Source organism: Eublepharis macularius, chromosome 9 (assembly GCF_028583425.1).
Source record: "Eublepharis macularius isolate TG4126 chromosome 9, MPM_Emac_v1.0, whole genome shotgun sequence".
NCBI classification, from domain to species: domain Eukaryota; kingdom Metazoa; phylum Chordata; class Lepidosauria; order Squamata; family Eublepharidae; genus Eublepharis; species Eublepharis macularius.
Window position 1 is genome coordinate 12,257,313 of NC_072798.1, and position 16,775 is coordinate 12,274,087.

A 16,775-nucleotide genomic window follows, 5' to 3' on the forward strand; every position below is an offset into this window, starting at 1 on the left:
GAAAAGACTCCTCTGTTCCTCTCCTTACAGAGCGCACTTCAAATCCACCTCAACATGTTATTAAAAACAACAGCAGGCCAGTTGGTCCAGTAAACCAAGTTTCAGGGCCTGTCCCAAACTTTTAACAAAAAGGAAGTCATCAGACCTTCAGGTCACTTTCTGGACCAGTCATTCAACTGATACAAATACAGCAGTTTCAGTCCAGTTCCCAGAGGACCAGTGACCACATCAAGGAAGTAACAATACAATTTGATAGCCAGTTCTTCTATAAGAGACTGCTCTATTGGAGAATGAGAACTAGAACACATCGGCAGGAGTTTTTGCAGAAATTACAGGTTGTGCTGTGCCAGCCCAGCATACTTAGTTTCCCCCCCCCCACACACACACACACAGATATTAGACTGATCTTCTTCCAACTTTCTGTAAGGAAAGAAGGAGTACCTAAAAGAATCAATCTGGAGTCTGCAGCAAAAGTCCCTCCGTTATCATCAACTCATGAACAAGATGTCCATTGAGCCCTCACCAGAAACACAACCCTCATCTTCCCCCAACCCCCCAATCCGCACACAGGTTGGGCTGGATCTCCCAGGTTTCCACAGATCCTCACTTAAGAGTTGCCCAGCAGCACCCCCCTTCGACCCTCTGAATCCCCCATGGGTACTTTTAATTGTATACACACCAGTGTACGCAGGCACCCCCTCTCCTCTTTGAACACAGCACGGCCTACTTCTGAGTAAACATGCATGAGACTAATAGGTGGGACTTTGGCTGCAACAGACTAACTCAGTTACTCCTCTGGAATGACAAAAAGGAGCCTTGAAGCAAGTTGAAAGTGAGCAAGAGTTCATTCCAGCACAAGTGTTTGCGGACTTTCATGGAGCAGTCATTAAAGTTATCCCCCCCCCACCCTCCCTAAAAGATAGTTTCAGGTGGGGAGCCGTGTTGGTCTACAGGAAAAGAGGAAGATTTGGGTCCAACAGCACCTTAAAGACCAACTAGATTTCCAAGGTATGAGCTTTTGAGAGTTAAAGAGTTGAGTCTGGCAAAGAGAGCTCTGACTCTCGAAAGCTCAGACCCTGGAAATCTCATTGCTCTTTAAGGTGCTCCTGGACCGGAATATCCCCCTCAATGCAACATACTAACACAGATTATTGTTATTGAATTGTTATTGTATCCTCTGGAGCTGTTCTACGGACAGCTCAGGAACCCTTTTCTTCCCCCCTCCTCCAACCCTACAAAGTTGTGCTCTCTATGAAAAACTTTCCCCAAACTTTCCAAACAGCCCCTCTTTTCAAAAAGAGACCCCCTCCAAGGACCCCCCAGACTACCCCTCACCCCAACTTCTGGCATTAGATTTTTCCATAAATTCTGGAAATTAGGAGCGGGACATTGACTCCCCTTCCCCATAAGGCTAGCCCCCCCTTCTCCCCACGTGCCATGAAAAGAGGAGGGGGCTTCCCCCTTTGTTTCCATGAGCTGTCTCTCACTTACCCCCTTTCAGGGCAGAGGTGGGAGGGTCCAAGAGCAGCCTGGTTCCAACCTCATGCTCTCTTCTCCTCCCCCCCCCCCACAATAAATGGAAGATCCCACCTTCCAAAATATATACATTGGCCCCCCTCAGATGAGAAGACCCTCATGGGCTTTTTCCTTCTCTCCCCCCCTAATAAAAATGGAGCAATCCAATGTCTTTCATTTCCTCCCCCCCCCTTGGGAATGGAACAGTCCACTCCGCTCCTTTCTTCCCCCTCCCCACGGGAGGCCTCAGGCCCCCAACGACAGTGGAGCGGTCCCGGTGCCCGAGGGGCCCTGGCCGGCTCGGCCCTCACCTCAGCGCCTCGGCCTCCTCCTCCTCCTCCCGAGCTCTCGCGGCGCCTCCTCCCCGCGGCGCTTTCCCCAGCTTGGTGCCCGGCCGGGACATTGGCCTCCAACCAGGAAGTGGCCCGGTGTGACACCTACTCCCGGCTGCCATGGCAACGCCCCCTCCTCCTCCCGCCGTGTTCGGGACAGGAGTCAACCTCCTCCAGCGACACGCCCACTGTCCGCTGCCAAGCATAGGGCGTTCCCAGGACGGGCACCATGTTGAGACCAGAACGAGGCTACGGGAGGCGAAAGGGGGCAAGCGGCTCGGTATGCTCGCTTCGCTGCTATACTCCATAGAAGAGATAGGGCGTTCTCAGGAGCGCCTCCATCTTGGGTCAGGAACGAGGCTGGGCCACGCCTACGGGAGAAGGTGTTGCTATTTTCAGCTCTGCAGAATGAGCCAGGTCAGGAGTTTTTTTTTTCTTTGCTTAGGGCAGCGTCTTTCTCCTCTTTTAAAGCTTGGAAAGGCTATTTGAGCTCGTCCTCTGCAAGCAGTACGTTCCGCATGCAGCTTCAATGCTGCAACCCTGTTGCCAACTTCCAGGTGCTGGCTGGAGAGCTCCCGGAATCCAGGACACAAAGATCAGTTCCCCTGGAGAAAATGGCTGCTTTGGAGGGTTGGTTTTATGGCATTATACCCCGCTGAGGCCCCTCTCTTCCAGCAACCCCACCGTCTCCAGGCTGTGCCCCCAAATCTCCAGGAATTTCCCAACGTGGAGCTGGCAACCCTATGCTGCAACCTGTTATCCTTTACTGGAGAATAAGACCATTGGATGCAATGCAAATTATATTTTTAGGAGGGGTACATCAGATCCTGTTGAGAAGGAAGGCAGCGTGGTATAGCCCAAGCTTAGATCTCGGAAGCTAAGCAGGATTGGTGCTTGGATGGGCAACCACCAAGGAAGACTCTGCAGAAGAAGGCCATGGAAAACCACCTCTGCTTCTCATTTGCCTTGAAAGCCCCTGCTGGGGTTGCCATCAGTCAGTGGTGACTTGATGGCACTTTGCACACACACACATCAAATCCAGTCCTATGCCCAGATGCATGACCTGACCAAAGGGTTGCCAGATCCACATGAGGAAATTCCTGGAGATTTGGGGGGGTGAAGCCTGGGAGGGTGGGACCCGGGGAGGAGAGAGTAGAGTGCCATAGAATTCACTTCCCCCAACAGCCATTTTCTTCAGTGCCTGAAGATCAGTTCTAATTCTGGGAGATATCCAGCCACCACCTGGAGGTTAGCAACCTCCCCCAACCCTGATGGCACATTCTGGATCGTTCAAAACCTTGTGTGTGTGTGTGTGTGTGTGTGTGTGTGTGAGAGAGAGAGAGAGAGAGAGAGCGAGAGAGGGCTACCTGTAACTACATCTTAAATCCAGTTACTGGGAAGCAAGAGCCACTGAAATTAATGTATTTAGGATCACACTGTGAATGATCTATGTGAACACAATGATATATATGTATAACACAAGACAGGCTTTTTTCATCTTGGCAACTGGATTATGGAAAGCCCTCCTCTCATCTAACCACCTAGTACTGAGTTTGTTAAGCATTTAGTGCCTGGTGAAGACTTATTTACTTACCCAGGCATTTGGGGGCTGTAATGTAGCTAATGCGAAGAAGTGGTTAGAGCAATCAGATTAGGACCTGTTGGGAGTTAGCAAGTGTTTATGTTCAGTCATGAAAGAGTTCAACTGTTTGTGTTAGTTAATAAACCTATTTGCATGTAAGCACTTAGGCTTCGAGTGAGGATTCCTGCCATAGAAAGGGGAGTCTCTATTCTTAATGAAGTAGGATTCTCTATTGGGCAACCAGTTTATTGGGGGGGGGCAATTAAGTGGAAAGATATACTGAAGTTTTATTGCTCTTTGTTCAGACAGTCTTCACTCTCTAGTCTACTTTTTAATATCTAGGATGTAACAGTCTAAGCCTAAATCTTCAGTCAGTATCTAGTATAGAAGCCAGCAAAGATGTAGCCTAGTTAGCTGTTTCTTATTTTATTTCAGTGTAACCTTTTCTCCTTTTATGTAGTGAACTATTTTTTAGAGCTAAACACTGGAGTGTGTGTGTTCTCATTATATCCAATGTGCACCTCTGCTAAACTGTGCTAATTTAAGTCTTAAGAATATATCCCTACAGGATCTGTGAATCCCGAGTTCCTCCACTCTGCCATGGAAGCTCGCTGGGTGATCTTGGTCTAGCCTGACCTACCTCGCAGAGTAGTTGTGAGAATAAAATGGAGGCAGGAACACCATCTACACCCCCTTGAGCTCCATGATGGGAGGGGGAGATAAAAATGTGACCAGCTGTCTTTGCTTGATATGAATAAATTAATATTTTTTAATGTTTATTGAGGTTTATATTGGACACGGAGCCTTGTGCTTCGCCATCCACTTAGATAGCCTGCATTGGACAAGGAGTGCAGAAAATAAACATTTAAAATATATAAATGCAATCAGTCAATGAATCAGTGAATACTATATTGCTTCCACTTTAGAATGTTCAAAACCCTTTGCATGGATTTGCCATAAAAGCTAAAGGAGATCCAGGTTCAAATCCTCATTCAACTATGAATCTTCCTGGGTGAGGCCCAGTTGTTATCTTACAGCCTAGGCTACCTCACAGGGTTGCTGTGAACACCAACTGATAGGCTGTGTGCCTCAAAACTGTGTGAGAGTTTGGTATAGTGGTATTGTGGTTCAACTAAGATCTTGGAGAACCAGGTTTGAGTCCCCCCTTTGGTGAAGAGACAGGAGAAAAATAATCTTTAATAATTGTACAACCCCTACACGTTTCATGTGCAGCTTCGTCAGGGGGAATCTACCAAATAATACAAAATATAAAAATGTTTAATACATCATCTCAAAAGTTAATAAAACATATTAATAAAACACAGGACAATGTCACGGAGTATGTACAGAGTGCAATTCATAATAAGTTCTTAATATCTAAACAACTGAGCCAGTATTAACATACACTACATGTCTCATAATCACAATCACCATTTGTCTCTTCATCATCGTTTTGCCTTGGTGCTGCCCCCCTTCTTCTTCATTGAATACCCACTCTGCCATGGAAGCTCGCTGGGTGATTTTGGACAAGTCACAGACTCTAACTGTAACATATCTCACAGACTTGTTGTGAGAAGAGTTTGGCATAGTGGTTAAGAGCAGCAGAACTGTAATCTGGAGAGCCAGGTTTGATTCCCCACTCCTCCGCTTGAAGCCAGCTGGGTGACCTTGGGTCAGTCACAGCTTCTCAGAGCTCTCTCCGCCCCCGCCCCCACCTCACAAGGTGTTTTGTTGTGAGGAAAATAATAACACACTTTGTAAACTGCTCCTGAAGGGTGGTATATAAATCGAACGTTGTTGTTGTTGTTGTTAGACGGAGGAGAATTACATAAGCCACTTTCAGTCCCCGTTGGGGAGAAAAGTGGAGCATAAATGAAGTAAAGAAAAAAATAAAACAGAAAAAAACAACACACATATACATCCCCGACCTGAGCGCCTTCAAAGAAGGGTGAGATAAAAAAATGTGATCCTCTCCAGTTAACTTTACAACAATGCTAAAAGGTAGGCCCATGTTATCCCTATTCTATCCAAGAGGGGCCATAGCATAGTGACTGGCTTTACAGCCACAAGTGATTTCATGCCTCAGGCCCAGTCTGAATCGGGATCTTTCTGGATCACAGCTCCTCCCTAGACATCGCAATCCTTAGCCACTTGGAGACACCAGTTTTCATCCTGCCTTGTTATTTTCTACCTGGGTGTTTCACTAGTTCCGGTTAAGATATGAAGAGGTGAGATTTATCTGTCCTGACTGAGAAGTTCTACAGCTAGAGAAAGTTCCATAATATTGTGACCTTTGTTTGTCCCCACCTTTGGGACAATCAGCGCCTTGGTTGTTGTTCCACAAAATGGCACATTTCTTCCTCCTCGGTTCTGATTGCACCTCTAGGGTCAGACTCTTTGTCTGGCTGCCTTTCATCAATGCAATTCGGGACTCCTTGGAGGACGATGCCAGCAGACCCCTTTGCTCCACCATTACAATTAACTTGTCCGGTTTAAGGCTGGCTTCCTAATTGTTCACATCCTTGTCCCTCCATTCAATTGTCCTCTTGGCGGCTCCATCGACTGCTTTTGTTCTTGTTAGCTCCCGTCTTGCGGATCAGATTTGAATGCACACTGTCAGGTAGCCTTTCCGCGACTTGGGTTGATAAAAGGAACTATTTTTGTCAATACACATGTTCTCCATCTCCTGCCCCACTTTCCAATTATCTCTTTTCTCCTTCTACAATCTCTCCATTAACTCCCTCCTGCCTGCGTTTCCTGTGCCTTCCCCTCTCTCCCTGCTCTGTAGCATCTTTTGTTTCTTTGCCCTTGCCACATTGCTATTCAAGCGAAATTCTACAGCGCAAGTGAAAGTTAAAGTGGAATTGGGGCAGACATGCAAAACAGGGAACGGCGTGGTTTCGTGCTGGAACAGGTAGCTGAAGCAAAGGAGCGGAAGAATTATATCTCATTGTTTTATCTGATCCTATGGTTAGGTATCCAAGGAGGCAGTAAATTGTCAATTAACAACAACAACAACAACAATATAACATTACAGTTTTATCACCATGGGGAGCACCATATAGAATTTTCTGTCTCCTGTCACTGCTACATTATTTTCTACTGTTGTGATACTCTTTTTTCTGCACTGCATCTGTACCGTAAAAAAAAGGTAAAGGTAGTCCCCTGTGCAAGCACCGAGTCATTACTGACTCATAGGGGGACGTCGCATCAGGACGTTTTCTTGGCAGACTTTTTGTTATAGGGCGGTTTGCCATTGCCTTCCCCAGTCATCTACTCTTTACCCCCAGGAAACTGGGTACTCATTTTACTGACCAGAAGGATGGAAGGCTGAGTCAACCTTGAGCCGGTTATTTGGACTGGGCTTCCGCCAGGACCGAACTCAGGTCGTGAGCAGAGCTTGGGCTGCAGTACTGCAGCTTACCACTCTGCGCCACGGGGCTCCTGCATCTGTACCATATCATTTCTAACACATTATGGTTTTTTAGAGTTCGATAATCGTAGTCCTAGTGCATTGCTTATATCAATTTACATTGTGCAATCTGCTTTAGTCCTGAGACTGACCTAGATAGCCCAGGCAAGCCCAGTCCCTTCGTATTGCGGAAGCTAAGCAAGTTCGACTCTGTTTAGTACTTGGACGGGAGACCGCCAAGAAGGTCCAGGATCTCTGCACAGAGGCAGGCAACGGCAAACGACTTCTATTCATTGCTTGTCTTGAAAACCCTGTGGGATCAGCATTCGCTGGCTGCAACTTGACAGCATTTTACACACACACACACACACACTCAATCTGTTTTGAGTCTCAGTGATTAAGGTGGACTATAAATAGAATAAATATTGATACCAAAATGCCTTGGACAATCTCTGTCTGTCTGGGGAAGTGGAAAGGGATTGTTTATTTCTTGAATTGATTTCTATCCCACCTTTCAGTCCATAAGTGTCTCCAAGGCAACATGCATAAAATGATAAACAGTAACTCCTTTAGGGATGTTTCCATATCCTCTAACATAGCAATGTCCAAACTCCAGTTCTCACTAAACTCTTCTATCTTGTACAGGAGTGTGCAACTCATGCATTTACCTGGGCCAGAATCAACCACAAGGGGAACTCAGCAGGCCATATTGTGAAACGATGACATCACCAGGCTCCGCCCCATGACCTCATCAGGCCTATTCAGGGTTCGGGACACTGACGACTGAGCAACACTTACAGCCATACCAGAGGAAATTAAGATCTCCATTTTATTCTGCAGATAAATTGCAGATTGCAGGCTAATGCTGCCTCAAATTGCCTTGGGGTTGTGCAGGGAAGAGAGAGGGAGGGGTTCACTCTTCATGCTCAGTTTCACTATTAGAAGCTGGGCTCTCTGCTTTGCTGTTAACATTTTAAAGGAAAAATATGATGGTGCCTCTTGCAAGCTTGCCTAAGCATTGCAGCTCATCTGTTGAGGTGCTGCTCTGTTGGCACCCAGCTACGATGGCACTACTAGCATGGCTGATGTTGAGAGCTGCAGCTAATCAGGGGCATGGAGTCTAACAATGCTTCCTCAGTCACCACATTGTTGGGGGGCTGCACATGGCCCCTCAGCCAAATGGTGAGCAGCCCTGGTCTAGTAAATGGTTATGTTGCCCTTTCACTGAGGAGCTCCGTGTGACATCGATGGGATTCCCTCCTTTTATTCTCACAACTCTGTGAGGTAGGTTAGGCATAAGGCGAGTGACTGGCCTGCAGTCACACACTACCCTTTGTGGGAGAATGGAAGCTTTAATGCAGCTCTCCTAGCACTCTGACACTAATCACTACACCAGGGGTGCCCAACCTTTTTGAGCCTGTGGGCAAGTTTGGAAGTCTAACGCAGCCTGGTGGGCACGACCACAAAATGGCTGCCATATAGGGTTGCCAGTCCCCTGCTCCCAGCCTCCACCGCCCGCCCCCGCTTACTTGGCCAGCGGAGGAGGCACGGGCCTCCCAGAGGTGTGCTCCCGGGTGGTGCAGCGCATCCCTGCAGGCCCGATCTGGCTGGAATCAGCATGAAACGGGCTGCTGTGGAGCATGGGAGCAATCCCGCACGTTGCAGCAGCCCATTCCAAGCCGTTCCTGGCTGATTTGAGCCCAATCCAGGCTGATTTGGGATGGAATTGGCCCAGATCAGGCTGCTGCGGAGCATGCTCAACAGCAGCCCATTCCAAGCCAATTCGGGCATGATCCCCCATGGAGTGTGGGACTGCTCCCAGTGCAGCTGCAGCCTGAGCAATGACATCACTTCCCGGAAGCGACATCATTGCATGGGCCTGGGAGCATGCACATGCTTTGTGCGCACGCAAGGAAAAGAAGATAAGGTAGGTGCCAAGTTCCCTACTGGGACGACAGGGGAATCTAGCAACCCAACTGCCATAGGAGGCAGAGCCAACTACAAAATGGCTACATCAGGAGGCAGAGCCAACCCAACACATGATAAAGGATGGCACCACGGATGAAGAGCCTACCCATCCAAAAGAATGGATTAAGAACCTAGGAAGGTTAAATGAATCCAAATTAAAGGGCCTAGTATTAAAATTGCTAAATAGTGGGCATTATATCAATATACGAAAACGCATGTACTTATTTATTTATTTACTTATAGTCCACCTTCTCATTGAGACTCAAGGTGGATTACACAGTGTGAGATTAGTACAGTCAATATCAGGAACATTTCCATAAACAATGCCATAGGGTAAATAGACACAAGTTCACAAAGACATTAGCAGGAATCCAATACAACACAGCGGTGAAGTCTCTGGTTCCTAACTCATTAGTGGATCATATGACATCCCCTCCCTACAATACAGCCCTTCTATCTCAGTAAAAAAGCCTTTTTGCACAATTCGGTTTTGCATCATTTGCAGAAAGCCAGGAGAGTTTAAAAACAATTACAGGCCCAAATACAGCCTCAATTCAAATTAAAACCATACAGAAATCTCAAATAAAGGCTGTACGTGACCCCGACCAAACATGTTTCGGCCTTCTGGCCTTCTTCAGTGGTCAAGCATAGTTATGACATATTAACTCCAGACGATGCAATAATATTACAATAGTTAGTCAATACAGGACCAAGTTCGAATTGTGTTATAAAGGTTTAAAAAAAAACAACAACCCTCAGTGATTTCAGTTGCGACCACTTTCTGCCCTAATCAGGTACTCTGATTAGGCCCTGAGCGATAATTCTTCAGAGCCTAGCCTACCCTCAGTCCCTGTTAAGAGAAAACATGTTTAATTAAAATTGTTGTAACCAGGGCTTTTTTTCTGGGAAGAGGTGGTGGAACTCAGTGGGTTGCCCTAGAAGAAAATGGTCACATGGCTGGTGGCCCCGCCCCTGATCTCCAGACAGAGGGGAGTTGAGATGGCCCTCTGCAGATCAGGGGGCGGGGCCACCAGCCATGTGACCATTTTCAAGAGATTCCAGAACTCCGTTCCACCGCGTTCCAGCTAAAAAAAGCCCTGGTTGTAACACTCTCCCGTCAGGGGTATTGTCGATACCCTGTGTGCCCATAAACCAGCATGGCATGAACAGACTATGAGGGTGCATGCCAGTGGCTGCAGTTTCAGACTAGGACCCAGGAGATGGGGGTTCAGATCTCCACTCGGTCATGATGCTGGCCAGGGTGACCATGAGCCATCACTCTCTCTCAACCTAACCTACCTCGCAGGGTTGTTCTGAAGATAAAATGAAGGAGGGGGAAACAATACATAGCGTCGTGTAAGGAAGGAATGGAGGGATGCAAACGGATAGCTAGGAGTTGCATTCTTATGATACAGAAGGAAGGGTTATTGCAGGCAGGGCTTTTTTTCTGGGAAAAGAGGTGGTGGAACTCAGTGATGGAACTCAGGACTGCACAACGACATCACTTTGGGTCAGCTGGAACAAGGGGGGAGTTTTTTAAAGTTTAAATTGCCCTTGGCGAAAATGGTCACATGGCCAGTGGCCCCATCCCCTGACCTCCAGCCAGAGGGGAGTTTAGATTGCCCCTTGCGCAGCTGCGTGGAGGGCAATCTAAACTCCCCCTGTCTGGAGATCAGGGGGCGGGGCCACCGGCCATGTGACCATTTTCAAGAGGTGCCGGAACTCTGTTCCACCACGTTCCTGCTGAAAAAAAGCCCTGATTGCAGGTATCAACAGAGACTGTTTAAATACAGTTTTAGACAAGGGAAATAAAACATCTGAGGTTAAATGGAGAACAATTATATGTTGAGAAAAGCTTGTTTCCTTTGGCTATGGATGAAACCCTGCTTCCTTATCATCCGTACTCAAACCAACACAACAGAAACTTCTCTGGAGATGCAGATATCTGTCTCCTATTGCATGTGGGAGCAGAACCAGTATAACAGAGAGCAGAATGCAACCCTGGGGCCAGAACCTTTTCCACGCTCGGATGCGGTTACTCTCTTACGCAATGTAAACATTTAAAAAAAAAACTTTTCAGGGAGCCAGTTTCATGTTTACTATGTTGAGACAGGCTTGCATTTGTGGCCCAAGTCCTTGTAGATGACAAAGTTCCTGGACTGCACTGGCGACAGGAGGGGGAGGTTACGTGATGGAATGGTCCACTGTAGAACGAAAGTCCTTGCTCAGAGAAAGTGTGATGCTATGGAGAAGGCCTCCTTGACGTGCTAGTTTTCTATGTGAGCGGAATTTTTCCCCCAGTGGTGGAGAGTTCCGTCATGCACTGCCGCCCCCTGCAGTCTAAACAACACAAGACAGCCCAGAAATAGATTGACCTCATCAGTGATCTGCCAGTGTAATCCTATGCATGTTTATTGGAAAGTAAGTCAGGCTGAGTACAATGGGACTTGAAGGTACACAGGATTGTGTCCTGTGACTCAGCTTGGCAAACTAGGTTCAAGGCAGGGGTCATTTCGTAGAAAAAGAGCTGGAGGAACTCATTAGCACACCTCATTAGCATATGCCATGCCCCTTGACATCACCAGAAGTGTGTCATTAGCATAACTGGTTTGCATATGCCACACCCCCTGACTTCACCTATCCTGGCTGTTTTGGACCCAATCCTGGCCATTCAGGGCTGAAAAGGGGCCCAAAATGGTCAGGATTGGTCCGCTGCTGAGTGGGAGAGTGATCCACCACCCGTCAGAGGCCCGATCTGGGCCGTTTTGGCCCCAAATGGCTGAGAGTCAAGTGGGTGGGGCCACCTGACATGTGACCTCTTTGGGGAACTGCCAGAACTGCAGTCCTGTGCAATCTCCCTCAAAATGGGCCCTGGTACAAGGCAATGTAGAAATGAATGGGAGAGATCAAAGGTTTTTGGGGTGTGGTTGCCTACAACCTAAAAGAAAAAAGGTCCTGTCCCCTTAATAGAGGCTTAATACGGTAGCACAGTGGTTAAGCAGTTGGACAGCGAGTCAGACCTCTGCTGGTTCGAATCCCACTCCTGCCATAACCTCAGCACGTGGCCTTGGGTCAGCCACTCCTCTCAGCCCCAGCTGCATTGTGGGGGTAATAACACCGACTTTGTTCACTGCTCTGAGTGGGGCACTCATCTGCACAAAAGGGCAGTATATAAACACAGTTATTATTTTTATTAATGTGTGGAAGTGGGCAGTTGAAACTTCTAATGGTATGGAGGTAAATAATATTACCCTGTAAACAGCATCCCAGGAAGCCACCGTTAATGAGACAGGATATTTTTTTTCTTCAAGTTGTTGCCAACTCTAGTTTTTGGGGTTACTATTCTTTTAAAAAAAATAAAGGAGTCTTGTGGTATCTTAAAGACTACCAAAATGTGACTCAGCGGATGCTTTTGTGGACAATAGCCCATTTTATCACATACAGTCTAGTGACCATCAAGTCATAGCTGACCTATGGCGACCCCTGGTGGGGTTTTCAAGGCAAGAGAAGAAGGGAGGGGGTTTACCATTGCCTGATTCTGCATGCTGCCCCTGGTCTTCATTGGTGGTCTCCCATCCAATTACTAACCAAGACTGACCCTGCTTAGCTTCAGAGAGCAGACAGGATCGGGCTTTCCTGGGCTAGCCTCTTTTTTAAACTGACACTGATTCTGCAACTTAACACGAAGGAATTGTCCAAGTGAAGATTATTCTGTCATGGAACATACACACACATGAAGCTGCTTTATACTGAATCATACCAGTGGCCCACCCAGGTTTACTGAGATTGGACACAGCTCTCCAGGGTATCCAGGGCTTTCACATCATCAATAATCTGAACGATCCTTTTAATTGGAGGTGCTGGGGATTGAGCCTGGGACCTTCTGCGTGCCAAACGGAGGTTCTTCCACTGAGCCACAGCACTCCCCTTAAGCCCATAGAAATTGATAGGCTGAACTTCACCTGTTAGATTTCCACATGCCAAGATGCTGTTAAAGGTACAGGAGAACGGCCAGTGAAGTGAGGTGGGTTCAGGGTTTACCAGTGGGGGCTCATATTCTTTCAAAGACAGCGGTGAGGTTTACTTTGTCTACCATTGTTAATGGTCCTTTGCAAAGCAATATATAAGCATCAAAGTCATCTCTGTGCCCTGAGAACTTACTATACATTTCAAGGGGAGGGGATGAATGAAAGGGAGGGCGAGGGGGAAGATTCCGGTCCAGTAGCATCTTAAAGACCAACTAGATTTCCAGGGTATGATACCCTGGAAATCTAGTTGGTCTTTAAGGGGCTACTCAACCTGAATCTTGCTCTTCTACTACAGACCACCACAGCCACCCACCTGAAACTACAGAAGATCCCAAGTCACATCTTTTAGAAAGTACTACACCAGCCCAATAAATGCCAACAGATAAATTCATCCTATACCGGAAACCACCATGCATTTGGAGAAATAAGTACTGCCCATCTTTCGTATCAAGGTACTCTAGATAGAAAAACTGGGAAGTTTTTAGAAGGTTTTGCAGCAGAACGATTATTCCCCCCCCCCATCTTTGCACATAAATGTTCTCAGAGGACACATAAACTTCCATTGCCTATTGAAGTTTCCTTTGAGTGCAAACAGGAACAGCGAAGCTGCCTGATAGGAAGACTCTCTCTCTCCAGCACTGAACAGCTGTGTTGGATCTCTTTCTCCACCTTTCCTGAGCACAGTGCCAGCAGCCTGGGTAATAGCTGGCTGCAACCGAAAAAGCAATTCTCAAAGCCATTTGTCCAGTGTGTTTGAGATGGGGGGGGGAGGCGGGTAGAATTGCACCCCTGAGGTGCAGGGTGGGATTCTTTGGTTTGCTATAACAGAGGAGAGAGGTTGGAATCTTCCACCCTTTCCCACCTCGTGTGGCTCAGAAATGAATCGCCTTCGCTTCCAATGCAAATTGTAGTTGGTACTTCTCTGACCTCCAAATCAGAATTCCAAAACAGGATTAAATTCAGGACTTGGATTCTGCCAAAAATGGACCCCGTCTTGGGACAGTTATTATCTGTTTGTTGATTTTATGATGAACTGTTGTTTCATGAATTGTTTTAATATTTGTATTATATAACTGCTGTACCTTGCCCTGAGCCTGCTTGCGGGAAGGGCGGGTTAGAAATGTAATTTATAATAATAATAATAATAATAATAATAATAATAATAATAATAATAATAATAATAAATCCATCAGTGGAACATGATTTCTCTGCCTCCCCCTCCTGCTGCAGCCCCAAATGTCCCCCAAACACCATTCCTGGAGGACAGAAAACCCTTCCCTAGGAAAAGCATGAAAGAGGAGCTGAAGGTCTGCCACGGGAGGGGGAAATTGGAAAAAAATGGCCCCCGCTTTCTACCAGCAGAAATTATCCATAGGATCCAACCCCTGGTTTAGAGGCAAGAAAACAAACCACGGTGTGTGATTCACATGTATCAACTAAGATTTGCCACAAAAGAAGTCTATAATAGGGTAGCAGTGTGTGAAAGGAAAAGACAGAATACAAGATTCCCAGCCTGTCCTGCCATCAAACACCATTGCTCCCAATACCCATAACCAATAAGAAATGGAAACTGCAAAAATATCAGTGACATCCTACGAAGAGTTACTCCAATCTAAACCCATTGAAATCCATGGGCTTAGACTGGAGTAACTCTTCATAGGATTAGAAAAGAGCAAGAGTCCAATAGCACCTATAAGACTAACATTTGTGGCAGGATATGAGCTTTTGTGAGTCACAGCTCACTTCTTCAGATACCTGTGGCTCACGAAAGCTCATACCCTACCACAAATTTTGTTAGTTCTACAGGTGATACTGGACTCTTGCTCTTTTCTACTGCTCCAGGCAGACTAACACAGCTACCAATCCTGCTCTGTCTTCATAGGCTTGCACTGTATATATTTAAGGAAGTTCTCCTCACCAGAGGGCTCTTCAAAAGCAACCCGTGAAACCTTGTAGATTTGAGAAATGAGGCTGTAAAAAGGTAACGTGAGTGACTAAGAGGAACCTCCAAGTTCAGTGGCAGTAAACTTCTGAATTCAGTGCTAGGAGGCAACATCTGGGGAAGGCCCTTAGGGAAGACACATATGGTACAGTGGTTAGAGTGTTGGACTAGGATCTAGGAGAACCAGGTTCGAATCCTCATTCTGCCATGGAAGCTTCCCGGATGTCCTTGGGCCAGTGACACTCAGCCTAACTTACCTCGCAGGGTTGTTGTGAGGCTAAAATGAAGGCGAGGAAAATTATGTAAGCCATCAAGGGCCTCCGTTGGGGAGGAAGGCGGGGTATAAATGAAGTAAATAAATGAAGAAATATGCCGTGCTGTTGGCCATCCAAAGTAAGTGGTTGGCCACTGTGTGAGACAGGACGCTGAACTCGACGGACCACCGGATCTGATCCACCAGGGCTCCTCTTATGTTCTGATGAGTGAGAACAAACATTATAAAAATATAAGGGGGGGACAGGGTGATGGGGCAGTTCTAGCTCCACCCGGTGGCTTGGAAACCAAAGAAGGAAATTGCTCTCTCTTTGTCATTCTGCTGGAAGGTGCTGCCACATAGTGGCAAAGTGTGGCATAGAATAAGCAGAATTTGAGAAATCCCAGAAGGGAAGCGATTTCGCATCTCAGCTCTTCAAAGACAAACACATTTACTGGGCCATAAGGTTTCCGTGGCCTAGAACCAACATCATCAGGTTCATGAAATGTGTACTCAGCAAATGTATATAGATTTTATTTTGGGTTTTAGTGCGGGGTCAGATTAACAGCTGTTTAGGGATTATTTGAGGCAGCTATTTTTATGTTATCCATTGTTCTCAATGCAACCCTATCCGCAGTTATGCTCATCGAAACCCGTCAGTTTCAGGAGACTGAGGTAACGTTGCAAAGACATTTTCCTGGAAGTAAGCACCCTTGAATAAAACGGCACTTACATCTGTGTAGACCTCTTTAGGCTTCCTCTCTTTATCTGCTTCCTGAGCAGTCTAACAAATCTTTAAAGCGTATGTATGTATGACTTCAATGGGCTTAGACTACAGCAACTCTGTTTAGGATTCCACTATGTGCCGCGTAAACTCAGTGGGTGACTTGGGCAAGGCGCACATGCTCAGCCTAACCTACCTCACAGGGTTGTTGTGGAGATAAAATGGAGAGTGATGTAAGCCACTTTGGCTCTCCATTGAGGAGAAAGGCTATAAAAAAGAAAATAAATAAATTGGGCTGCTGTGGAGTTGATATTGGTATTATTGGTATGACTGTGATATTGATATTATTGTTATGAATATATCGCTTATTGATATGAATATTTTTAGTATGAATCATGTTAATATTGGTATGAATGTGATATTGATATTATTGTTGTTAATGTAATATTGAAAAGTGTTATCAATAATATCGATATTATTGGTATGTGATATTGATATTATTGCTATAATATTGAGATTACTGTTATTGTCATATAGATATTGTTGTTGTGAATGTGATATTGGTATCATTGCTATGAATATTTATTACTATTATTAATTTCATATTGATGTTATTTTTAATCAACGCTGTTATTGTGATATTGACACTATTGCTATTCATATTGATGTTGTTTTGAACGTCATATTGATGTTACTGTTATTAATGTTATGTGATATTGATTTTATGTGATTTTATTGTTATGTGATATTGTTAATGTTATGTGATTTTATTATGTGATATTGATATAATTGCTATGAATAATATTGATAATACTAAGATGGGTAGCCGTGTTGGTCTGTCTGTATCAGTAGAAAAGAGCACGAGTCCAGTAGCACCTATGGACTCTTGCTCTTTTCCATTGATAATACTGTTATGAATGTGATAGCGATATTGTTAGGAATGTGATATCTATGTTATTGCTATGAATAACTTTGATAGTGTTAGGAATGTGATATTGATATTATTGCTATGAATACTG

General features: G+C 45.8%; 1 protein-coding gene across 1 annotated transcript in view; it reads right to left on the minus strand.

Annotated features, from left to right (window-relative positions):
• USP6NL (USP6 N-terminal like) overlaps positions 1-1,914 on the minus strand; it is a 171,303-nt gene extending 169,389 nt beyond the window's left edge. Inside the window, exon 1 of the mRNA XM_054988917.1 lies at positions 1,827-1,914. The gene's annotated coding sequence lies outside the window, so the exon portion shown is untranslated. The remainder of the gene's footprint in view (positions 1-1,826) is intronic.
• Positions 1,915-16,775: the final 14,861 nt, after the last annotated feature.